Raw genomic sequence first — 27,562 nt, forward strand, 5'->3', positions numbered from 1 at the left:
GGCTGCATATGACTAACAGAGAAGAGTCACATTTTAAAACATCTGTTACTTTTATTCTATACAAATGATGTGCTCTCATTCTTAAAATTAACATTCCCAGTCCTGTTACATTGTTTAAAAATTTTTTTTTAAAAAAAAAAAACCTGTGATTTAAAGAAACATCTAGTAAGCATCCCTAAAGTCACCACTAGTAGGCAACTATCTAAACTTAGATGGCTGACTTCATGGTGTCTAGTTGGCTCAAATGATTGCAGGGACAGGTGATTAAATTGCAGATGCCATTATTTGATGAAATGCATTGGCTTCACACCACTCTTTTGAATATTCTGACATGATTCATTTTACAGAAATCACAATAAATTCCTTTGTCTTAAAGAATTCATGTAAAGACCTTCTTTCTGAAATGGCCACCTGATCTCAGTAGGATCATATAGCATTTGGGAAGAAACATACATCCTAGTAAACCAGCACTGGAAGCCAGAATTGAAAAGATTTCCACAGCTACCATGGTTTTGCCCGTGGAGCTCAGGTAAGTGGGTATAAAAGAAATCCACACACTACAGAAAACCATCATGCTGAATGTGATTGTTTTTGCCTCATTGAAGGTGTCAGGTAGCCTTCTAGCCAGAAAAGCAATAAGCAAGCTGAGACTGGCCAGAAAGCCCAAGTACCCCAGAACACAATAGAAAGCAAGGGTGGAACCCTCATTGCATAAGAGGATGATTTGTCCATGCTCTGACTGCATGTCAACATCAGGGAAGGGAGGATATGTTCCCAGCCAGATTGCACAGATGCACACTTGAATGATGGAACCACAGCAGACTATAGCATTTGAAAGTCGGGTCATCATCCACATTTGTAAGGTGCTTCCTGGTTTGATGGTTTTGAAGGCCATGACCACAATGAATGTCTTTGCCAAAATAGCAGAAACAGCAACAGAAAATACAATCCCAAAAATCATTTGTCTCAAGACACAAGTGACTGTTGTGGGTTGCCCAATGAATGTCAATCAGCAAAAGAAACATAGCATTAAAGAAACAAGGAGGACATAACTGAGGTTTCTGTTATTTGCTCTGACAATGGGTGTGTCCCGATAGCGAATGAATAATCCTAAAATCATGGCTGAAATGGCAGTTAAACTAATGGACACAGAGACCAAAACCACTCCCAGAGTATCTTCATGGGATAAAAATGCTATAATTTTAGGGAGACATTGATTCCTCTGCTTATTTGGATACTGGTCTTCCGGACATTTGAAGCATTGATCCATTCCTGAAAATGAGGCAGATTGTTCTATTACATTCAACCCATAAATTTCCAAATGTACCTATAAGACCTATATCTTGCATAGAGAAATTGTTGAATTCTTTAGAAAATTTCTGTGGGTATATTCACTGAAATATGATAGTGAAAGACAATTAATGAATACATTATTTATTTCTGAGAGAAAAATACATATATACTGTATACATAACATATTCAGAACATGAGTGGACTTGAACAATATGAGGGAATGAGAAATGTAGAAATGATGTTGAGGGGAATCAGACAATATAAAAATTATATTTGTTTATGAAAGAAAGTTAAAGTTGACTTTGAGAGTTTAAGATTTTCCTTTTGTTCAATTTGTTTAGCAAATATTGTTTATTACTTGAGAACATCATATATGCATATCATGCATTTTTTCAAATCTACTCCAATTCCTTCCCCCTGCAACTCCTTCTCTCTGTCCCTCCAATAATTCTTTCTCCCAACTTTATTTCTATTTTGTTTTTTTTTTTTACCCACTGAGTTCACTTCATGCTACCTGTATGCATATCAATATAGAGACATCAACCATAGCATGAGCAGAAAAACATATTTGAAACAAACAGATGATCCTGATAGAGGATTTCAAGAAGAACATAAATAACTCCATTAAAGAAGTTTAGGACAACATGAATCAAATAACACTATTAAAATGGGGTAAAGAGCTAAACAAAGAATTTTCACCTGAAAAACCTCGAATGGCTGAGAAGCTCCTTAAGAAACGTTCAACATCATTAATCATTAGGGAAATGCAAATCAAAACAACACTGAGATTTCACCTCACACCAGTCAGAACGGCTAAGGTTAAAAACTCAGGAGACAGCAGGTGTTGCCAGTGATGTGGAGAAAGAGGAACACTCCTCAACTGCTGGTGGAATTGTAAGATGGTACAACCACTATGGAAATCAGTCTGGCAGTTCCTCAGAAAACTGGACATGACACTTCCGGAGGACCCTGCTACACCTCTCCTGGGCATATACCCAGAGGATTCTCCAGCATGCAATAAGGACACATACTCCATTATGTTTATAGCAGCCTTATTTATAATAGCCAAAATTTGGAAAGAACCCAGATGTCCCTCAATGGAGGAATGGATACAGAAATAGTGATATATTTACACAATGGAATACTGATCAACAACTAAAAACAATGAATTCATGAATTTTTTTAGGGAAATGGTTGAAACTGGAAAATATCAATCTAAGTGAGGTAACCCAATCACAAAAGAATACACATGCAATGCAATCTCTGATAAGTGGATATTAATTAGCCCAGAAGCTCTGAATACCCAAAACACAATTAGCATAACAAATGAATCCCTTGAAGAAGTAAGGAGAGGGCCCTGATTCTGGAAAGGCTTGATCTAGCATTGAAGGGGAGTACCAGGACTGAGAAAAAGGAGGGAAATGCTTGGAGAATGGTTGGAGAGAAGTATCCTTATGGGACATATGGGGAGGGGGGAACTGGGAAGAGGGAAATCATTTGGAATGTAAACAAAGAATATAGAAAATAAAAATATATAATAAAAAATCCTACAGAGAGAACATGAGTCAACAGGTTGAAGCCCTTTAAAAGGAAACACAAAAACTGCTTAAAGAAATACAAGAAAACATGGGTTAATAGATAGAAGGCCATAAAGAGGAAATACAAAAATCACTTAAAGACATTCAAGAGAACAAGGGTCAACAGGCAGAAGTCCTGATAGAGGAAACACAAAAATCCCTTAAAGAATTAGAGGAAAATGCAAACAAACAAATCAAGGAACTGAGAAAAACCATCCAGGATCTGTAAAGGAAGTAGAAACAACTAAGAAATTATAAATGGAGACAAATTTGTAGATATAAAACCTTGAAAAGAAATCAGGTGCCATAGAAGCAAACAACAACAATAAATTACAAGAGATAGAGGAACGAATCTGAGGTGCTGAAGATCCCACCGAAAACATTGACTCAACAGTCCAAGAAAATGCAAAATGTTAAAAGCTTGTAACCCAAAACATCCAGGACATCCAGGACACAATGAGAAGACCAAACCTAAGGATTATAGGTATAGAGGAGAGTGAAGATTTACAACTTAAAGGGCCAGTAAAAATCTTCAACAAAATTAAAGAACTCTTCCCTAATCTAAAGAAAGAAAAAACCCTGGGCACACAAGGAGCTTATGGAACTTGAAGCAGACTGCACAAGGACAGAAATACCTTCCATCACATAAAAATCAAAACCCCAAATGTGCTAAACAAAGAATATTGAAAGCAGTAAGAGAAAAAGGCCAAGTAGCATATAAAGGAAGACCTATCAGAATTACACTAGACATCTCTCCACAGACCATGAAACCCAGAAGATCCTGGGCAGATCTCACACAGACTCTAGAAGAACACAAATGCCAGCCCAGACTACATACCCAGCAGAACTCTCAATCACTATAGATGGAGAAACCAAGATATTCCATGATAAAACCAAATTTACACAATACCTTTCCACAAATCCAGCTCTTAAAAAGGATAATAAATCAAAAATGCCCATACAAAGAGGGCAACTACACTCTACAAAACGTAATTTAGTAATCTAATTTCAACAAACCCTAAAAAAGAAAACTACACAAACATTAAAATAACATCAAAAATAACAGGATGCAAAAATCACTATCTCTTAAAATCAATGGACTCAATTCCCCAATAAAAAGACATAGAATAAAAGACTGGCTACTTAAACAGGATCCCCAATTTTGTGGCATACAGGAAACATACCATGTATTCAAAGAAAAACACTGCCTCAGAGTAGAAGGCTGGAAGATAATTTTCCAAGAAAATGGTCTAAGGAAATAAGCTTGAGTAGCCATTATAATATAGGGAAAACATCAACTTTCCACCTAAAGACATCATAAAAGACACGGAAGGACACTTCATAATCATCAAAGGAAAAATCTGCCAAGAAGAACTCTCAATTCTGAACATATATACTCAAAAGTGTACACTCAGTCATAAAAGAAACTTTACTAAAGCCCAAATCACACATTGCACCTCACACAATGATTGTGGGTGACTTTAACATTCCACTCTCCTCAATGGACCAATCAGGGAACACAAACTAATCAGAGATCCAGTCAAACAAATTGAAGTTTTTCACCAAATGGATTTAACAGATATCTATATAACATTTCAACCTAAATCATAAGAATATATCTTTTCACCACCTCATGGTATCTTCTTCAAAATCAACACAAAACAGACCTCAACAGATATGAGAAGACGGAAGTAATTCCATGCCTCTTATCAGATAACTACAGATTAAGACTGGTTTTCAATAGCAACAAAAATAACAGAAAGCCCATATAAACATGGAAGATGAACAATGCTTGTCGGAAACCAAATTCTAGAAAACCAGACTTTCAACAGCCCTCACCTTGAAAGTTCACTGACCTTGCTGTTTACAGCTGAACTCCCCCTATTCTTTACACAAGGCTGACCAACCAGTTCTTTACTTGGCTGAACACCTGGGATGGCCTGGGCAGAACCAGCATTCCAGGAAAACTGTAGATGCCTCAAGCCAGAGTCAACATCTGCCCTGGATGTCCTTTTCTCTTTCTGTGACTCTAACATTCCCTTCAGCCACTCCCTACTTCCTCTTAACGTGGGTTCAAAAGCAGGTGTTTTGCATTTCATTAAAGAGGTGTTGACAAAGACACCCTGTTTGCTTGACCTTGCTTTCCTTTCCCTCCCATTTTCTCTTTCAGGCTTGGGTCCTCCTCGGCTCCCCGAATTACTAAGTTCCGTTGGTTGGGATGAATGCTCTACTCAATTATACCTTTCTCAGGGAAGAAATAAGTTTAGATATTAAAGACTTTTCAGAATTTAATGACAATGAAGGCATAGCATTCCCAAACTTATGGCACACAATGAAAGCAGTGCTAAGAGGAAAACCTATAACTCTGAGGGCCTCCAAAAAGAAACTGTAGAGAGTATACACTAGCTTCTTAATGGCACACCTGAAAGCTCTGGAAATGAAAGAAGCTAGTACACTGAAGAGGAGTAGAAGGCAGGAAATCATCCAACTCGTGGCCAAAATCAACTAAATTTAAACAAAAAAGAGACATACAATTAATCAAAAAACTAGGAGCTGGCTCTTTGAAAAAAATCAACAGAGATAGGTAAATGGTAAGCCAGACTAATCAGAGTGCAAAGAGACAGTATCCAAATTAACAAAGATCTTTACCAACCTTACATCCGACAGAGGGCTAATATCCAAAATATACAAAGAACTCAAGTCCAGAGAACCAAACAACACTGGTAAAAAATGGGGTAAAGAGCTAAACAAAGAATTTTCAACTGAGGAATAGTGTATGGCTGAGAAGCACCTAAATAAATGTTTAACATTCTTATTCATCAGGGAAATGCAAATCAAAACAGCATTGAGATTTCACCTCACATTGGTCAAGGTGGTTAAGATCAAAAACTCAGGGCCAGCAGGTGCTGGAGAGGTTGTGGAGAAAAAGGAACACTCCTCCACTGTTGGTGGGATTGCAAGGTGGTATTACCACTCTGGAAATTAGTTTGGTGGTTACTCAATAAACTGGGCATAATACTACTGGAGGCCTCTCTACTCCTGGGCATATACCCAGAGGATTCTACAGCCTGTAATAAGAACACATGTGCCACTATGTTCATAGAAGTCCTATTTATAATAGCCAGAAGCTGGAAAGAACCAAGCTGTTCCCCAACAGAGGAATGGATACAGAAAATGTGGTATATATACACAATGGAGTGCTATTCAGACATTAAAAACAATGAATCCATGAAATTCATAAACAAATGGATGAAACTGGAAAATATCATCCTTAGTGACGTAACCCAATCACAGAAGAACACTCATGGTATGCATTCACTGATAAATGGATATTAGCCCAGAATCTTGGAATACCCAAGACACATTTCCCATATCAAATCATGCCCAAGAAGGAGCAAGAACAACGTATGGATTATTGGGTCCTTTATAGAAAGAAGAAAACATACCCACAGAAGGAGATAAAGAGACAAAATTTGGAGCAGAGTCTGACGGAAAGACCATCCAGAGACTCCCTGAAAGTCCCATAAGCCCTTTTCCCTCCTCCTGTTCTCCCATCCACCCCTTCTCACTTCCCTGTTCTGCTTTTGCCCTATACTGCTACACTGAGTCTTTCCAGAACCCGGCTACTCCTCTGTACTTCTTTTACATCATTTAATGTGTAGATTATATTTGGGTATTCCAATTTTCTTGGCTAATATCCACTTATTAGTGAGTGCATACCATGATTAATCTTTTGAGCCTGGGTTACCTCACTTAGTATGATGTTGTCTAGCTCCATTCATTTGTCTAAGAATTTCCTGAATTCATTGTTTCTAATGGCTGAATAGTACTCCATTGTGTGTATATACCACATGTTTTGCATCCATTCTTCCATTGAGGGATACCTGGGTTCTTTCCATGTTCTGGCTATTATAAGCAGGGCTGCTATGAACATAGTGGAACATGTATCTTTAATACCTGCTGGGGAATCCGCTGGGTATATGCCCAGGAGTGGTATTGCAAGATCCTACAAAAGTGACTTGCCCAGTTTTCTGAGGAAACGCCAGACTGATTTTAACAATTTGCAACCCCACCAGCAGTGGAGGAGTATTCCTCTTTCTACACATCCTAGTCAACACGTGCTGTCTCCTGAATTTTAAATCTTAGCCATTCTGACTGGTGTAAGGTGAAATCTCAGGGTTGTTTTGATTTGCATTTCCCTAAAGACTAAAGAAGTTGAGCATTTTTTTTTTAAGATACTTCTAAGTCAGTCATCCGAAGTTCTTCCAGTGAAAATTCTTTGTGTAGCTCTGTAGCCCATTTTTAATAGGGTAATTTGGATTTCTGGGGTTTAATTTCTTGAGTTCTTTGTATATATTGGATATTAGCCCTCTATTTGATATAGGTTGATGAAGATCTTATCCCTATTTGTTGTTTGCCAATTTGTACTTTTGATGGTATACTTTGCCTTACAGAAACTTTTTGAAGTTTATGAGGTCACACTCAGGGCTGGAATCAATCAAGTGGAAATGAAGAGAACCATACAAAGAATCAATAAATCCAGGAGCTTGTTCTTTGAGAAAATCAACAAGATAGATAAACCCTTAGCCAGACTGACCAAAGGGAACAGAGACAGTATCCAGATTAACAAAATTAGAAATGAAAAGGGGGATATAGCAACAGAAACTGAGGAAATTCAAAAAAATCATCAGAACCTTCTACAAAAGCCTATATTCAACATAACTGGAGAATCTGGAGGAAATGGACAATTTCCTAGACAGATACCAAATACCAAAATTAAATCAGTATCAAATAGATCATCTAAACAGTCCCATAACCCCTAAAGAAATAGAAGGAGCCATAGAAAGTCTTCCAACCAAAAAAAATCACAGGACCAGATGGTTTAAGTGTAGAATCCTATTAGACCTTCAAAGAAGACTTAACACTAATACTTTTCAAACTATTCTACAAAATAGAAATGGAAGAAACACTACCCAACTCCTTCTACGAAGCCACAATTATGCTGATAACAAAACCACACGAAGATCCAACTAAGAAAGAGAACTTCAGACCAATTTCCCTTATGAACATCGATGCAAAAATACTCAATAAAATTCTTGCGAATCAAATCCAAGAATACATAAAAACTATCATCCACCATGATCAAGTAGGCTTAATACCATTGGATGCTGAAAAAGCATTTGATAAAATTCAGCATCCTTTCATGCTTAAAGTCTTGGAAAGAACAGGAATTCAAGGCCCATACCTAAACATTCTAAAAGCAATATACAGCAAACTGGTAGCCAACATCATACTAAATTGAGAGAAACTAAAACAATCCCACTAAAATCAGAGATTTGACAAGGCTGCACCCTCTCTCTTTATCTTTTCAATATTGCACTTGAGGTACTAGCTTGCGCAATTAGACAACATAAGGAGGTCAAAGGGATACAAACTGGAAAGGAAGAAGTCAAACTATCACTATTTGCAGATGATAAGATAGTCTACCTACGTGACCCAAAAACTCCACTAGAGAACTCCTACAGCTGATAAACAACTTCAGCAAAGTGACAAGTTTATCTCAACTCAAGCAAATAAGTAGCCTTCCTATAGTGAAAGGATAAGCAGGCTGAGAAAGAAATGAGGGAAGTGATACCCTTCACAATAGCCACAAACATTATAAAGTAACTTGGTGTGACTCTGACCAAACAAGTGAAAGATATATATGACAAGATCTTCAAGACTCTGAAGAAGGAAATGGAAGAATACCTCAGAAAATGAAAAAAATCTCCCATGCTCATAGATTGGCAGGATTAATTTAGTTAAAATGGCCATTTGGCCAAAAGCAATATACAGATTCAATGAAATAACCATCAAAATCCCAACTCAGTTACTCACAAAGTTAGAAAGAGCAATTCTCAAATTCATCTGGAATAACAAAAAACCCAGGATAACTAAAACTATTCATAACAAAAAAAGAAATTCTGGGGGAATCAGTATCCCTGACATCAAGCAATACTACAGAGCAATAGTGTTAAAAACTACATGGTGTTGGTACAATGACAGGCAGTTCATCAATGGAATAGGATTGAAGATCCAGAAATGTACCCACACCAGCTATGGCCACTTGATACTCGATAAAGGGGCTGAAAATATCCAGTGGAAAAAAGATAGCCTTTTCAACAAATGGTGCTGGTTCAACTGGAGGTAAGCATGCAGAAGAAAGCGAATGGATCCATCTTAGCTCCTTGTACTAAACTCAACCCCAAATGGTTCAAGGACTTCCACATAAAGATAGACACTCAGAAGGTAATAGAAAAGAACCTGGGGAAGACCCTTGAGGACATCAGTACAGGGGAAAAGTTCCTGAACAGAACACCAACAGAGTATGCTCTAAGATCAAGAATTGCTTTTTTTCAAGACAGGGTTTCTCTGTTCAGCCATGGCTGTCATGGTACTCTGTGGATCAGAATTGCCTTGAACTCAGAGATCAACATACTGAGAGTTGGCCTTAAGAACTTTGCCACCTCCACCCAGCATTATCTTGTTTTAAAGTATTGAGAGTCAGCTACATAAATATAACTGTGTCTTCAGGTGTTGTGTTTTCACCCCTATCTAGTGGTACATCATTTCCACATTCAGAACCATTTCTACAAATTTCAACATTTGGAACCATTTTATAAATACCTGTTTCATTTGTAATCTCTCCAGTTGGACATGGGACACAATCACAACAACAGAATGAAAACCAACAGTCCTCTGTTTTCTTAAATCCAAGAGGACAACTTCGTTTGCAATTAGAAAAAGGAATCTGTATAGGAGACATGAGTGGAGCAAAGGCAGTCAGCTCATGACATTCATTATTAGAATCGAGATGGTAAATTTCAGCAGGACATCCGTGTACTATAAGAAAGAAGTACCAGTCTTTTAGAGAGTGTGAAGCCAAATTGCCTGTTTCTTCCTATCCTAATTCTCTTTTTGAACTGTTGCTTTATTTTATTTCATTGTTTAATTGATTTTCTTGCTTTCATTTATTTCATTTTATTTATTTCATATATTTTGATCATATCCTTCTTTTCCCCCATCTCTGTCCAGGTCCTCCCCCTCTCAACCTGCCAAAATTTGAGTTTTTTCTCAAAAAAAAAAAAAAACAGACTAAAGTCCCCCAAAATAACTAAGCATCAAAACCTTGAAAATAAAATACAACAGCACAAAAAGCAAAAGAAATAAAAACAAAACTGTAACCAAATAAAAGTATGGATGTATTGTGGATTCCCTTCTTGTGCTGCCCAACTACTCCTGGATATGAGACCTGCCTTGGGGTGCTTGATGTACTCATTGTTTTACATTGGAAAAAAATTATCAGGTCTCCTGATGACCATAATGTTCCACATTACTACATATCACCTATTTTTATCACATCACAGAGATGTTCATTGTGAACAGTTACATCAATAAGCATATGAGTGTGCATATAATTTTACATTGAAATACAGAAATGTCTGTCACATGATATTTAATCACACTGTGAACCCTGAGATTATATTATTTACTGAAAAATCTATTTCTAGTTGTGGTAAGGCTCAATCCCAGAATATATCCTTAATCCCAATTAAAGAAGGTAAGTTACTTTATAGAATAAAGCACCCATGATTGAAAGTTAATTCTAACTTAGGGTCAATAAAAGTGACAAATCAGAGAAAGATTTGAAAGAATGAGTCACAGATAGGAAACACCCAACTCTCATTAGAGTAGACAGGAAAGAAAAGCAATTTGCTAGGGTGCTAGCTTCTACAATCAGGTACTAAGGTGGTACACAGTGACAGATGAAGGACAAAGGATGAAGGCCTCTGGCCATTAACACCCTCTTATTGTTCTGGGGACCAGAAACTGATGGCTTCTGACTATTTAATTATCTCTATTCTGGTGGTAGAAGCTGAGGACTTTGGACAATTAACTTGGTTTTGCTTATCCTGGGTGAAAAGCCGATGTCTTCTTGCAGTTTACACCTTCTGCAGCAGGATTTGATTAAGAAAAGAAACTTAGTTACTTGGACTCTTTAGACACTGACTCAGGGACCTCTTGCTGGCAGGCAAGAGGCTCAAATTTGAATAAAACTTTCCAAGACAGAAAGAAGGAAATAAAAAGAAAGATGGGAAGGAAGGAAGGAAGGAGGGATGGAAGGAAGGAGGGAAGGAGGGAAGGAAGGAAGGAAGGAAGGAAGAAAGAAAGAAAGAAAGAAAGAAAGAAAGAAAGAAAGAAAGAAAGAAAGAAAGAAAGAAAGAAAGAAAGAAAGAACAGAGGGAGAGAGGGGAAGAGGGAGGAAAGGGAAGAGGGAGAGGGGGTGGAAGGAATGAAGGAAAAAGGAAGCAAAAAGGAAGGAAAATAGGAAAGAATTGATGAAGGAAGGAAGAAAAGAAAAGAAAAAAGGAAAGGAAGAAAAGAAAAGAAATTAAGAAAGTCAAAGTAAGCCACAGAAAAACAAACACACATTGGGAGAAGCAGAAAGATGCTACTCCAAGTCTTTATTATTGCTTTCAGTGTTTTTATAGATTTTCTGTTACAAAAATCTATGTAAAAAATATTACCTCATACACAAAATGTTCAAAAACAAAAGGCATTACAGCAGAAAGGATATAAATTCAAAGCAATGCTTCATTGTATCAGTTCATTATAAGTTCAAAGCAACAGTTTCATATGGCCTTGGTTTTCCACAGTGAATACCTATGGGATGTTTCTTAGATCTATAATTGAATAAATGTTTTCTCATTGATCATTAATTTTTCCATTTGTTTTATTTTTCCCTAGCACAATTAATCCAAGAAACATGAAGGTATAAAGAACTCTATTTGCAACTTTTATTTTAAAGTGTCCTTGAGAATACTTGTATCAATTTAGGAGCTCTTTAAAATCATGATCAGCAATTAGAAAATCATCAATTCATCAAAACAGCTTTATTACATGAAAGTATATCTTCATATTGATTCTGAAGGAAATGTACCCAATAAAATGAGTAAATACACAGGAAATTAAGCTACATAATACTGTCAGGAAAGAGGGGCAATATCTAAGTCAAAGTATCTGGGTTCACACACATACTCTCAAAGTACACACATTACAGCGACTCAAAACTGTGGACTATCTCCACAAATTTTACTCACTTGTAATAGCATTTCCTAGATGACTTCTGCTATAAACATAAAGAGGATGAGGGTTGGGGATCAATGAGTTTTAATGCACAACCTGTATAGAGACAGGTTGTAAAGAGTACAAGCTAGACAGAGGTAATGACAGAACCAGGAGAACTTGATAAGGAGCCAAAAGATTAGAATATATTGCCAAACTTACTATGAAGCAAAGCAGAACAAATTCAGTCAGAAACTGAGAGAAGTCAGATTGAAACAGTCAGCTTGAAGAAGACATTGAGCCAGAATAACTGAGTTAAACCAGTCAGCCAGAACTCAGAAAGAGGTTGAGATGGGGAGCTTCTTCAGCTTTAAGTCTCAAAGGCTATTAATGTTCTAAAACTAGAATAGACTATAGGAGTCTAGAAGCATACTGAAGTAGAATTAGGATAGCAGGTGAAGGCAGTAAGCGTCAGAGATAATAATTAACTTCATAAAGTGAATGTTATATTTAAAAGTCCTTATTTGGGGGAGAATGGTTTCATAGACATGTGTTTATTTTATTTATTTACTGAAGGCAGTTACTTCCACTAAAGCCTTCACCACTATGATCCATCCAAATAGGTGCCCAAGATGTGGTTTCTTTTTTCTTTTTTCCTTTTTCTTTCTAGGTAAGCCATATGTGTATCTGATCATTACAAGAATGAAACCATCTGAAGAATTAATCCAAAATGAATCAGCAATACTTACAATGATTTGTAGGCACAAAGTTCTGGTATTCAGCATTAGAAAGGACAAACTGATGGCACTCAACCTTCCCTTAACCCTGTTCTCTGAGGAATTCCACTCTGAGCACAGCACACAGTGTTTGTGGGACCATGGGACCACTCTGGAGACTCAACTCCATAATCCTCTGGCCATCAGTCACATGTGGCATGCCCCATTCCCTAGTGTTCTGACTGGTCTCCACCTCTGCAGTCACCTGGCAACAAGCAGGCTTTCCCTGCCCCTTAGTTACCTGGCAATACCATGTAACCCAGCTTATTATAAATGGATACTTCCTGCCCCTCAAAGTTCTCTTTTATCTTTCTCCTCTCAGTCTCTCTCTCTCTCTTTCTCTCTCCTCTCTCTCTCTCTCTCTCTCTCTCTCTCTCTCTCTCTCTCTCTCTCTCTCTCTCTCTCTCTCTCTCTCTCATCTCTTTTCCATTCTCTCTTTCACATGGCCAAGGTCATCCAAGCTGGTCTCCACTCAGCCTCCTGAGCCCCCTCACAGCTAAACAGCTTCACCTATAGCAGTTATTCAGGGCTGTGCTAATGGCCCTGCCCACTAGCCCTGCAGCTCCTGTCCTGTCAACCTTCCATATGTTTAGTCCTGCTGGTGTTCCTATCCCCTCAGGATCTGCATGCCAGAGCTCTCCTATGAAGGAACTCCTGCCACCATCACCCGCACACTCTCCTCCTCGTTTTTCTCCACAAGTGCTGACTTTAAAGATACTCACCTGATTGTTGTATACACCCAAATTTATGAGTTTGTCATTTAGGGAAAGACAGTGAACACTGTTAGATTCAAACAGAAACTCGCCAACTTTCACTTGAACTTTGGTACCACTCTGCAGAGGATGGTAATTAAAGATGTCAAGCTTGGTTGTTGAATCTTCCTGGTTCACAATGTTCTCCTCATTGACGTTTCTCCCAAGTTTGCCCTTTTGTAAGAATGGATGGAGCTTAAAGAATAAATAACTGTCAGAAATTGCAGTATAGCTCACTGGGATGCAAACAAACCTGGTTACTATAATTGCACTCTCTTTCACAAACTGTATGTCCATGTGGCTTTGATTTTGTTTGTGGTTTATTGATTTGTTTATCAAATATTTATCATAAGACTAGTACATGTAGGACTATACAAAGACATTAACATAGATATATGCTTTTCACCAAATCTATCACCACTATTCAGGTTTTATTTCTGAACTTTTCTCAGTCACTCAGTAATGACTCTGGCAGACAGATTCTAAATTTTGAAATTTACTATTTGAAAAATTATGAAAAATAAAAATGATTTGAATAAGGTTGTTTAAACTTTTGCATAAGAGTTTTTCAGAAAAGCCACATTTTTTCACCACTATACATAACTCTAGAAAATTCATATAAAATAAAATTTTCAGATTTTAAAATGTGAAATTTGTATATACGGAAGGAGGCAAAAGAAGAACAACTGTGGTACAGAAATGTATAGGAACATGTGATGGAGACCTGCAAAGGTGGATTGGACTCAGATAGAATAGAGTAGGGTAAGTTAATCAAACCTGAAGATGATGAAGTCATATATAGCTACAACTTTAAGCTAGTTACAAAGTAAAATGCAATTTCAAAAGAATTTAAACAGAGGTATTACAGTTTATTATATATAAAATATCCTCATGGCAGTTAAGAAGCCTCCAAAAGACCCCAAGACAATGCAGGTTATGATCATTGCCTTTGGTTACACATACAAACCAGAGGGTAAAACCCTAATGCTGAAGACACCACACACTTTGCTGCAGAAAATAGCAGTGAGGCCAGAACTAATTTGAAAACTTTCTCCCTGTTGTATATTCTGCTTGTCTGTCTGTCTGGCATATTTCACTCTGGTAGAAGCTAAACTACAAGCTGTTGAGGAAGTAAAGTCAGCAGAGGCTTTTCCCAACTGTAGACCTTGCATTCTATAATACCCACATTCCAAACTTGATATGCATACTGGTGAAATACTGGCACAACTGTTATGGGAATAAACAACTTATTGCTCATGGTATTTTTATGGATGTCCTTACAAGACAGACTCTTGCCTGTTACTACAAACCTATTTTAGGTCAATGTCTTGGGAGATCAGAAGTCCTATGGGTGTGCCTACTACTTCTGTTTGGCAAAGAGGATACATTATTGAATTTCCTCCTGAATATTTATATACATGATATACTGCTATTGTCAGATTATATCAGAGAATTTCTCTATGGCATGAATATTGATTGGTCATATTGAAATAGGACAGTCATGAGAGGATTCCCAAATCATAGAAACCATTGGGAAAGAGGGGATTGAGAGAATGAACAAATCAGATGCTGGTTAGGAGGTACATGAAATACTGTCTTTTAGGTGTGACATGGTCATGTCACTCAGGAGCTTATTGTAGCTAAGTCTGCCTGTATAGAAACAGAACAATATTGAGCCCATAAAAATGTTTAACTTCAGAGGAGGGATGAAGTTTATAAAGACAAGCTCATCACATGCGCAATGTAAAAATTTAAAAGATTCTAAAGGAGAGGAAGTCATTGTCATTAGAAATACCAACATTTTTGTATTCCTTCTGCCTCATTGGATAACTGCATATTCATGCCCTTATGGAAAGGCCTGTAGGTCATACCTCTAGTGGGTCATGAAAGAAAAAAACAAGTCAAAAGACATGAATATAGAATAGGGAGATAGTGAGAGACTGGAGGATCTGTGAGTATGCAGAGAGCTAAGAGACTTAGAGAAATGGGGATGAAGAAAAGCATTTTCTATTTGTATGCTTGTTGTACCTGTCAGAGAATACATTGTTTTAATAGACTATATATGGTAGATATACCAAAAAACTACACCTGACCTTATAATTTAAAATAAAAGCAAACAAAAAACCCAATTCTCTGAAGAATTAAGTGAAAAATATCCATTCCTGAGAGAGAAGGATTCAACTTTTAAGGTTGAATCAGTAAAATTCTCTCCTCTTAAAGTGAAGGGAAAATGAATATGATCACATTTAAAAATACTCAGGAGTAAAATTTTATTCATGTTCCAGCCTTGTAGAAAAGTTAAAATAAACTTTCAAAGAAAAGGAAATTTGTGTTATCTAGAAAATGAAACAGACATACAGTCAAGAACAACAAAGAAGCAGAATAACACAGTTAAATTGAGCATTGTATCTTCTTTATCTTTGTGGTAGGCTATAATCTGCTGAAAAGTACAAAGTGAATGCAACACTACCTGGGTATTTCTTTAGAGGAATGAAAGACTTTACAACACTGCTACAACAGACAGAAAAGTCAAAGCAGAAGAGTTCCCAAATACATCAGCATTACTGATTAGCATTACTTGCTAATAAGTCTTGAGCATGTTTGAAAACCACCAGAATATTTTATGTATAACTGATATTCTTAGAGAAAAATTCGAATGGAAGATATTCAATTGAATCTAAAGAAGTCAGATAAAAAGATGAACTAAAGGGGTCAACTGCTCCATATAGAAAATTATCACATGATAGACATTTTTAAGAAAGAATAATAGTGAATTTAAGGTAAGTACAATGAATGCATGAATTTAAAACAGAAACAATACATAGCACCCCATCTCTAGGCTGAAGAGGCCAGCTGTGCACCTGGAGGCTGGCTGGGAAGAAACAGTGTGCTCTGGTGAATCTGGCCCTACAAAGCTGAAGATCCAGTCTTGAGGCCTCTGGTGGGCACCTTCTGGTCTCTGCTTCGGGATCTGGAACAGCCTGGGCTACAGATTCCAGTCCTAAGGCCTCGGGCAGGAAACTTCCTGTCTCTGCCTTGGGATTGGGAACACCCTGGGCCACAGAACCCCATCACCAGGCCGTGCAAAATGCCAGCTCTGCACCCAGAGGCTGGCTAGGAGGAAGCAGCAAGCTCTGGTGAGTCCGGCCCTGCAGAGCTGAGGATCCAGTCCTGAGGTCTCTGGCAGCAGGCTTCTGGTCTCCGCTTCAGGACTGGGAACAGATTGGGCCAAGGGACCCCATCTCCAGGAAGTGCAAGAGGCCAGTTGTTCACCCAGAGGCAGGCTGGGAGGAGGCAGTGTGCTCTGGTAAGTCCAGCCCTGCAGAGAAGTGGATCCAGTCCTGAGGCCTCTGATGGGAGCCTTCCTGACTCCACCTCAGGATCTGGAACCTGTCTTCAGGCAGTGCAGGAGGCCAGCTGTGCACCCAGAGGCCAGCTGTGAAGAGGCAGCTTGCACTGGGGAGTTGACAACAAGACCAACTAATACCAGTGAGAATGAGATGGCAAAAGGCAAACATAGGAATGTTACTAACAGAAATCAAGGCAATATGGCAGCATCTGAAAACAATTATCCATTAACACCATGTCCTGGATACACCAACACACCAGACAAACAAGATTTGGATTTTAAATCACTGGTCATGAGGTTGTTAGAGGATCATATGAAGGACATAAATAAATCACTTTAAAAAATTCAGGAGAAAATGAATCAAAAGTTAGAAGCCTTTACAAGGAAAACACAAAAATCATTGAAAGAAATTCAGGAGAATACAGAATACAATAAGGAGGAAACTCAAAAACACTTGAAATATAGTTGAACTTTGGTCAACAGGCTGAGGTCATGAAAGAGGAAACACAAAAATCTCTTAAAGAATTACAAGAAAACACAAACAAGCAAGTGCAGGAGCTAAGTCATCCAGGATCTAAAATCAGAAGTAGAAAAAACTATGAAATCTCAATGGGAATCAACGTTGGAGATAGAAAACCTTGGGAAGAAACCTGGGGCCATAAATGCAAATATAAACAACAGAATACAAGAGCTAGAAGAAAGAATCTCAGATGCTGAAGATACCATAGAAACCATGGACTCAACAGTTAAAGAAAATGCAAAATGCAAAAAGCTGGTAACCCAAAACATCCAGGAAATCCAGGACACAATGAGAAGACCAAACCTAAGGATTTAGGCATAGATGAGAGTGAAGAGTGGCCTTTGCAACTTAAAGGGCCAGCAAACATCTTCAATAAAATTATGGAAGAAAACATCTCTAACCTAAAGAAAGAGATGCCCATGAATATAAAAGAAGCCTACAGAACTCCAAGACTGGACCAGAACAGAAATACCTCCCATCACATAATAATCAAAACCCCAAATGTACTAAACAAAGCAAGAATATTAAAGGCAGTAAGAGAAAAAGGCCAATTAAAATATAAAGGAAGTCCTACCAGAATTACACCAGACTTCTCACCAGAGACTATGAAAGCTAAAAGATCCTGGGGAGTCTAAGAGACTCTAAGAGAACACAAATGCCAGCTAAGACTACTAAACCCAGCAAAACTCGCAATCACCATAGATGGAGAAACTAAGATATTCCATGACAAAACCAAGTTTACCCAATATCTTTCCACAAACCCAGCCCTACAAAGGATAATAGGAGGAAAACATCAATACAAGGAGGGAATCCTCACCCTAGAAAAAACTAGATAGTAACCTTCTTAACTCAAACACAAAAGAAGTTAAATAATCAAATTTAAAAAATAACATCAGAAATGACAAGAAGTAATAATCACTACTCCTTAATATCTCTTATCATCAATGGACTCAAATCCCCAGTAAAAAGACATAGACTAACAGACTGGATATGTAAAGGACCCTACATTTTGCTGCTTACAGGAAACACTCCTCAGTGTCAAAGACAAACACTACCTTAGAGTAAAAGTCTGGAAGACAATTTTACAAGCAAATGGTCTCAGGAAACAAGCAGGAGTAGCCATTCTAATATCGGATAAAATTGACTTTCAACCCGAAGTCATCAAAGAGACTCTGAGGGACACTTCTTGCTGGTCAAAGGAAAAATACACCAAGAATAACTCTCGATCCTGAACATATATGCTCCAAATATAAGGCCACCTGCCTTCATAAAAGAAACTTTACTAAAGTTCAAAGCACACATTGCACCTAACACATTAATTGTGTTTGACGTCAACACTGCACTTTCCTCAATGGACTGACCAGGAATACAGAAACTAAACAGGGACACAGTGAAACTAATTGAAGCTTTGGACCATATAGATTTAATATATATATATATATATATATATATATATATATATATATATATATATATATAAAACATTTTATCCTAAAGCAAAAGAATATACCGTTTTCTCAGCACCTCATGGTACCTTCTCCAATATCAATCATATAATTAGTCACAAGACAGACCTCAACAAATATAAAAAGATCAAAATAATCCCATGCCTCCTATCAGATCACTATGGAGTTAAAGTGGTCTTCAATACCAACAAAAACTAAAGATAGTCCACATACACGTGGAAACTGAACAATATTCTACTCAATGATACCTTTGAAAAGGAAGAAATAAAGAAATAAATCAAAGACTTTTTTGAATTTAATGAAAATTAAGACACAACATACCCAAATCTATGGAACACAATGAAAGCAGTGCTAAGAGGAAAACTCATAGCCCTGAGTGAATCCAAATAAATAAATAAATAAATAAATAAATAATAAAAAAAAAGAAGAAAATGGAGAGAGCAAACACTAGCAGCTTAATGACACACCAGAAAGCCCTGGAACAAAAAGAAGCTATTTGAAATAGGAGAAATAGAAGGCAGGAAAGCATCAAATTCAGGGCTGCAATCAATCAAGTAGAAACAAAGAACTATACAAAGAATCAACAAAACCAGGAACTGGTTGTTTGAGAAAAAAAACAAGATAGATAAACGCTTAGCCAGACAAACCAACGGGCACAGAGACAAAATCCAGATTGACAAAATTAGAAATGAAAAGGGAGATATAACAATAGAAACTGAGGAAATTCAAAAAATCTTCAGATCGTACTACAAAAGCCTATACTCAACACAACTCGAGAATCTGGAAGAAATGGACAGTTCCCTAGAAATATATCAGACAACAAAATTAAATCATGATGAAATAGATTATCTAAACAGTCCCATAACCACTAAAGAAATAAAAGGGGTCATAGAAAATATCCCAACCAAACAAAGCACAAGACCAGATGGCTTCAGTGCAGAATTCTTTCAGACCATCATAGAAGAACTAAACCCAATACTCTTCAAACTATTCCACAAAATAGAAAAAAGGAACACTAGTGAACTTGTTCTATGAAGCCAAATAATGCTGATACGAAAACCAGACAATGATCCAACAAAGAAAGAGAACCTCAGGCCAATTTCCCTTATGAATGTTGATGCAAAAATACTTAATAAAATTCTTGCCAGCCGAATCCAAAAACACATCAAAACAATCATCCACCAGGATCGAGTAGGCTTCATCCCAGGGATGCAGGGATGGTTCAATATAAGGAACTCCATCAATGCAATCCACTACATAAAAAAAACTCAAAGCAAAAAGCCATATGATCATTTCATTAGGTGCTAAAAAAGCATTTGACAAAATTCAACATCCTTTCATGCTAAAATTCTTGGAAAGAACAGGAATTCAAGGCCCATACCTAAACATAGTTAAAACAATAGAGAGCAAACCGGTAGCCAACATCAAACTAAATGGAGAGAAACTTGAAGCTAAAATCAGAGACTAGACAAGGCTGTTCTCTCTCTCCATATCTTTTCAATATAGTACTTGAAGTTCTAGCTAGAGCATTTAGACAACATAAGGTGGTCAAATGGATACAAATTGGAAAGGAAGCAGTCAAATTATCACTATTTGCAGATGATATGATAGTATACTTAAGTGACCCAAAAATTCCACCAGAGAACTCCTACAGCTGATAAGCAACTTCAGCAAAGTGACTGGTTACAAAATCAACTCAAGCAAATCAGTAGCCTTTCTGTACTCAAAGGATAAGCAGACTGAGAAAGAAATTAGGGAAATGACACCCTTCACAATAGCCACAAATAGCATAAATTATCTTGGGGTGACTCTAACTAAACAAGTGAAAAACCTATATGACAAGAACTTCAGATCTCTGAACAAGGAAATTGAAGACCTCAGAAAATGGAAAAATCTTCCATGCTAGTGGACTGGCAGCATTAATATAGTTAAAACGGCCACCTTGCCCAAAGCAATCTACAGATTCAATGCAATCCTCATCAAAATCCCAACTCATTTCTTCATAGAGCTAGGAAGAGCAATTCTCATATTCATCTGGAATAACAAAATACCCAGGATAGCTAAACCTATTCTCAACAGTAAAAGAACTTCTGGGGGAATCAGTATCCTAGACCTCAAACATTACTACAGAGCAATAGTGATAAAAACTGCATGGTATTGGTACAATGCCAGGCATGCGGATCAATGGAATAGGATTGAAGACCCAGAAAGGAACCCACACACCTATGGTTGCTTGATCTTTGGCAAAGGATCTGAAGACATCCAGTGGAAAAAAGATAGCCTTTTCAACAAATGGTGCTGGTTCAATTGTAGGTCAGAATGCAAAATGATCCATTCGTATTTCCTTGTACTAAGCTCAACTCCAAGTGGATCAAGGACCTCCACATAAAACCTGACTCACTGAAACTAATAGAAAAGAAACTGGGGAAGACCCTTGAGGACATAGATACAGGGGAAAATTTTCCTGAACAGAATACCAATAACTTACACTCTAAGATGAAGAATTGGCAAATGGGACCTCATAAAACTACAAAGTTTCTGTAAGGTAAAGGACACTGTCGAAAGTACAAAATGACAACCAACAGATTGGGAAACGATCTTCAACAACCCTAAATCTGACAGAGGGCTAATATCTAATATATACAAAGAACTCAAGAAGTTAGACCCCTGGGAACCAAATAACCCTATTAAAAACAAACAAAGAATTTTCACCCAAAGAAATTCAGAAGGCTTAGAAGCACTGAAGAAATGCTGAACATCATTAGTCATTGGGGAAATGCAAATCAAAACAACCCTGAGATTTTACCTCATACTAGTCAGAAAGGAGACAGCAGGTATTGGTGAGGATGTGGAGAAAGAGGAACACTCCTCCACTTCTGGTGGGATTGCAAGAGGGTGCAACCACTTTGAAAATCAGTCTGGTAGTTCCTCAGAAATCTGGGCATGACACTTTCGGAGGACTCTGCTATACTACTCCTGGGCATATACCCAGAGGATTCCCCAGCATGCAATAAGGACACACGCTCCACTATGTTCATAGCAACCTTATTTATAATAGCCAGAAGCTTGAATGAACCCAGATGCTTCTCAATGGAGGAATGGATATAGAAAATGTGGTATATTTACACAATGGAATACTACTCAACAATTAAAAACAATGAATTCATGAAATTATTAGGCAAAGGGTTGAAACTGGAAAATATCATCCTAAGTGAGGTAATCCAATCACAAAAGAATACACATGGAATGCAATCTCTGATAAGTGAATATTAATTCTTCCAGAAGCTCTGAAAACCCAAGGCATAATTAGCATAACACATGACTCCCATGAAGAAGTAAGGAGAGGGTCCTGATCTTGTAAAGGCTTGATCTAGCATTGGAGGGGAGTATGAGGATAGAGAAAAAGGAGAGAGGTGAATGGGTGGAGAGAAGAAGGCTTATGGGACATATGGGGAAGGGGGAACTGGGAAAGGAGAAATCATTTGGAATGTAAACAAAGAATATAGAAAATAAAAATATATAATAAAAATTATCCTACAAAAAAAATAAAAAGTAAAACAGAAACAAATTAGAGTAAAATACTACACTCAACCAGACAAACAAAAAGCTGTCAAGACTTGCTGGTTTACTAGTTAACATGAAATCCACAGGGAGAGTCAGTGTCCCTGACATAAAACATGCAGAAAATATGGGGCACTGAGAAAGAACAAATTTAATAGAAATAAAAATCAAGATAATGGGAATAGAACAAGGAGACGATCCTAGCTCAAAGTCCCATATTTAGCACACTCAAAAAAGAAAAAAATGCCTAATTCCTAAAAAAAAAGAAAAAGGAAAAAAGAAAAAATGCCTATAAATGTAGAAGAAGTATATAGAACATAAAATAGATTGGATCAGAAAATAAACTCACTTTTCTATACAATAATCAGAACACTGAACATATAGAACATAGAATAATAAACACTTCAAGTAGAAAAGGCCAAGTAACATATACAGGTTGAGGTATTTAAATTGCACAAACATCTCAGTGGAGACTAGAAACATCTAGGCAATTACATTGTAGACTCTAAGATACCACAGATGCCCAGATCACTATACCCAGCAAAACTTTCAATCATCATTGCTGGAGAAAACAAGAATTCTGTGATAAACACAAATTGAAACAATATCTGTGCACAAATTCACTGCTATAGATGGTGCTAAAATGAAAACTCCAACCCTAGAAGGTAAAATACACCAATGAAAACATAAGAAATTTATAAAGTCACAGCAGAAAAACCAAAAGAGGGAATATGCAGAAAAACAAACACACATGCACTCATACTCAAACATACAACCACTTCTGGCACCCAACATAAACAAGAAGCGTCAATGATATATCTCAATATCAATGGACTTAATTCCTCAATAAAAAGATACAAGCTATCAGAACGGATATGAAAACACGATCCAACCTTTCAAAGAAAATATGAAACACATCTCAAATTCAACATAGTAGTTACATCAGACTAAAGGGTTAGGGAAAGGATTTATAAGCAAATGGACCTAAAAGTCAATGTACAATAGATATTCTAACATCTGATAAAATAGACTTCAAAAGAAAATTACTCAAAAGATATGGGAAAGAACATTCATACTCATCAATTACAAACCCACCAATATGACATCCCAATTCACAACAACTGTACAACAAACATCTAAAACCAAGTATGTTAAAGGAACACCAGAAAATCTCATATCACATCATCAATCTCACATATTGGTAGTGGGAGACTATAATACCCCACCCACTATTACCAATGCATGAGTTAACCTGATAAAAGCTCAATAAATGCTGGAGCTAAGAGATGTTATTAATAAATTGGGCCTTACATAGAAAGTTAGCCAAAAAATGATCAAAGGATGCAGACAAGAAAATAAAAATTCTAGACATCATTATTACAGATAATATGATAGTATATATAAGCAAACCCCAAAATTCTACAGGGAACTTGTATGGCTGATATCACTTTCAGCAGTGTGCCTAGATAAAAGATTAACTCAAAGAAATAATTAGTACCCTTCCTATATACAAATGACAGACTGAGAAATATATCAGGGAAACAACACTCTTCACAATAACCACAAAATATAAAGTACTTTGGGGTAGCCAAATCAAGGAAGCAAAAGACTAGTATGAAAAAAAAGTTTAAATCTTGGAAGGAAACTGAGGAATATACCAGAAGAAGGAAAGAACTCCTGCCCTCATGGATCAGGAGAATAACATAATAAACAGTAAAAGAACTTCCAGAGGTAACATCAACCCTAACATTAAAGTGGACCACAGTGCTATAGTAATGAAAACCACAAAGTATTCTCATAAAAACAGACATGGTATGCAATGGAATTGAATTATAAATCCAGAAATAAACTGACACATGTATGGACACCTTAGTTTTATAAAGTATCCATAAACACACAATAGAAAAAAAAAGATAGAATATTCAGAAATGGTGCTGATCTAACTGGCTATCGTCATGTTGAATACTACTATATCCATATTAGCCCTGTTCAAAAATCAAGGCTAAATTCTGATCACAACATTAAAACACAATTGATGGAACACGGAACTTTATGGAAGATAAATAGGGATTAGCATTGAAAATACTTATAAATTCTTGTAATGTCAATGGTAATTGTGTTCCTGAAAAAAACACTTTAAATGAGAAAATTTACATGCACATAGCTGCTAGAAACCAACCTTTGATAGAAGAAAAGGTAATGAACATGATAACTCTGGATTATCAGAGGGAGGTGCATTAGCCAAATGGAGGTTAGCAAGTAGCCAACCATTGAGCTGTTTAAAGCATATTAAATTATAAAGACTGAGTGTGTGTTTTTCATTTGAGAACCCAGACCTTTAGGGAAGATAGTGTGGAATGTGCTGCCAAAATGTATTTAACTATACACATTCTAGCACAGGAGAAACTTTATAAACAGAACACAGATAGGCTCTCATGACAGCAAAAAGGTTCTGAGATGCAAAGGACATCAATAGGACAAAATGGCAGTCAAGAGAATGGAAAAGGATTTTTTACCAATTCTAAATCTGACAGAGATATAATACACAAAATATATAAAGAACTGAAGACACAAGACATCAACAAACCACAAATCTAATTTTTAAAATTAGGTATGGAGTTAAACAGAGAATTCTCAATAGAGAAAGCTCAAAGTGGTGAGAATCATATAAAAATAATATTCAACATGCTTATCCATTAGCGAAATGCAAATCAAAACTACTTTGAGCTTATCTTGGACGCATGTCAATATGGCTAAAATCAATGTTACAAGTTACAGTTCATAATGGTAAGGAAATGGAGCAAGGGGAACACAATTTCATTAATGAAGGGAGTGCAAATTTGTACAGTGACTATAGAAATAATTATGATGGGTCCCCAGAAAATTGGGTAACTATCTACTTCATGATCCATCTATACCACTCTTGAGCATATACCCAAAGGACACTACATCTTACCAAAAGGACACTTGCTCAATTACTTCATAGTGTCTTTGTTTAAAATATCAGGAAACTAGAAGCAAAGAAGATGTTTCTCAATGGAAGAATGGATAAAGAGAATGTGGTACATTTACTTAATGGAATACTACTCTGGAGAGTGGAAGTAACAAGGTGAGTTCTTGTGGTTAGGGGTAGACTGGTCAAATGAATATCCCTGGGAATGCAAAAGATTTGTTGGGTAGATGAGAGGGTGTGTGGAGATAGGTACAAGAAGGAAAAAAATTGTGAGGGTGATACACAGGGAGAGGATATGGGCAGAGAGACACAGAGAGAGATGGAATACTAGGGCATTTAGAGTAGATGTTAAAACTATGTAATGGAGCTTCCTGAAACCTATGAAGGTTACCTTAATGAGAACTTAGTAATGGAGGATATGGAACCTGAATTGTCCACCTTCTGTAAGCAGGCAAGGCTTCCAGTGGTACATGTCTGACACCAACCCATTCATCAGACCTTGAACTCACAATCTGTCCTGACTACAAGATGTACTGGGGAAATGGTTGCCCAGAATGTGTGGGACTGATCAACCAATGAATTACTGGTTTAATTTGAGGCTCAGGACATGATAGGCAACCTATGAAAGACACAGCCTGGATTGCAAGTAATATGAAGCTGTGTGGTGCAGAGAACTAAGGTAGAACCAAGTATAATAGACCACAACAACAGCAACAAGTCAAAGAAGTAGGCTGGAAAACAGTCGTGTATGATAATGTCTAGTCTCATAAAAGTTATGTCTTATTCTAGGGTCTGTTTATCAAAACAAAATAAACTTTTGGCATCAAATGTACCTAAAATCCTTAAAATATGCCACATTTATACTTGTACAAATCTCCTCTGTTGTGTATTATTATTACTTCACAGAACATTAAAAGGAGTGATAAAAAATGTGAAAATTAAATAACTTAACCATTATTGTTTCAATTTGCTTAAACAAGAAATATCATTTTTTCAACAACATGCACATATTGTTTTCTGATCGAAATGTTAGCTCAACTTTAAACCCTATGACATGTTTTTTTCTAACTATTTCTTTATGATAGTTTATGCTACTGAATAAACATGTATACTTGAGAAGGAGATAGTAACATAAAGAAGCATGCTAGCATAAGAAATGTTGATCTAACACTAACTATGACAGATCATGAATCAATATGCAGAAATTAAAACCAAGGGCCCAATACTTTAGGAGAGCATTAACATCGCTATTGTTACCTTCCATGGGAGAGGAGCCTGGAGTTCATCTTTATCCAATGAGTCTTTATTCACTCTGAGTGATAGCTCCTCATGAAGTGCCTGGGCAATGGCATACACAGCTGCATGGACTTTGTAGCTCAAGGGTGAGGTATTCATATCCCAAACATTCAGAGATCTTGTGCTCAGGCTGCCATTTTGCTCACATTGACTTAGTTTCCTTACTCCATGCTCATACAAATGTGAACATTCAAATAAAATCGACCACACACGCTGGATAAAGATATCATGAGGGTATTTTTTAGGGTGAACACTTCTTTGAAAATCCTTGAATCCCAGAATTTCATCCTTGTGAACTGAAAATGATAATGCTCCAACAAAGTATGTATAAATTAAATTTTGATTAAAGGCCAATAGTGTAGTATACCAATCAGAAGTTGTGATCCAGATATTACCAAATGTAGCACCGGAAATGATGAGAGAGACAAGTGTCAGAAAATCATGAGTGTCACCAAATGCAATGACAACACGTGTCAATGTGAGACGTACTAATAATTGGTACCAGACTATGTCACCAAAAGAAGGAAATACTGGACCCTTTTCTGCAAATGCAACACAAATTCCATGGTTTATCATCTCCTCTGTGATTTCTTTAATGAAGAGTTCTCCCCTCCTATCAGCTGGAACAAGCAGACCAACCCAGACCCAAGTGAAGTAGAGCAGCAGTTGAATAATTCCCTGGTACAGAGCTGCAGTGTACACAGGAAACTGGTAAGGAGACTGGAGCTGGCCTCTGGTCCCAAGACTCACGTCAAAAGGAGCATAGCTGATCTGAACAGAAAGAAATTTCCTATATAAATCACGACAATTAGATTTATTTTCAAGTGATTTGGTTTACCTTTTCTGCTTATGCACTCAGGATAAATTGAATAGTTAAATAAATTTACTAAGTAATACCAATTTGTCACTTATGT

At 37.0% G+C, this 27,562-nt stretch overlaps 1 pseudogene; it reads right to left on the reverse strand.

The window, feature by feature from the left end:
- Positions 1-379: 379 nt before the first annotated feature.
- LOC127678100 (vomeronasal type-2 receptor 26-like) overlaps positions 380-27,562 on the reverse strand; it is a 33,806-nt pseudogene continuing 6,623 nt past the window's right edge.

This window comes from Apodemus sylvaticus, chromosome 2 (genome assembly GCF_947179515.1).
Source record: "Apodemus sylvaticus chromosome 2, mApoSyl1.1, whole genome shotgun sequence".
In the NCBI taxonomy this organism is placed as follows: domain Eukaryota; kingdom Metazoa; phylum Chordata; class Mammalia; order Rodentia; family Muridae; genus Apodemus; species Apodemus sylvaticus.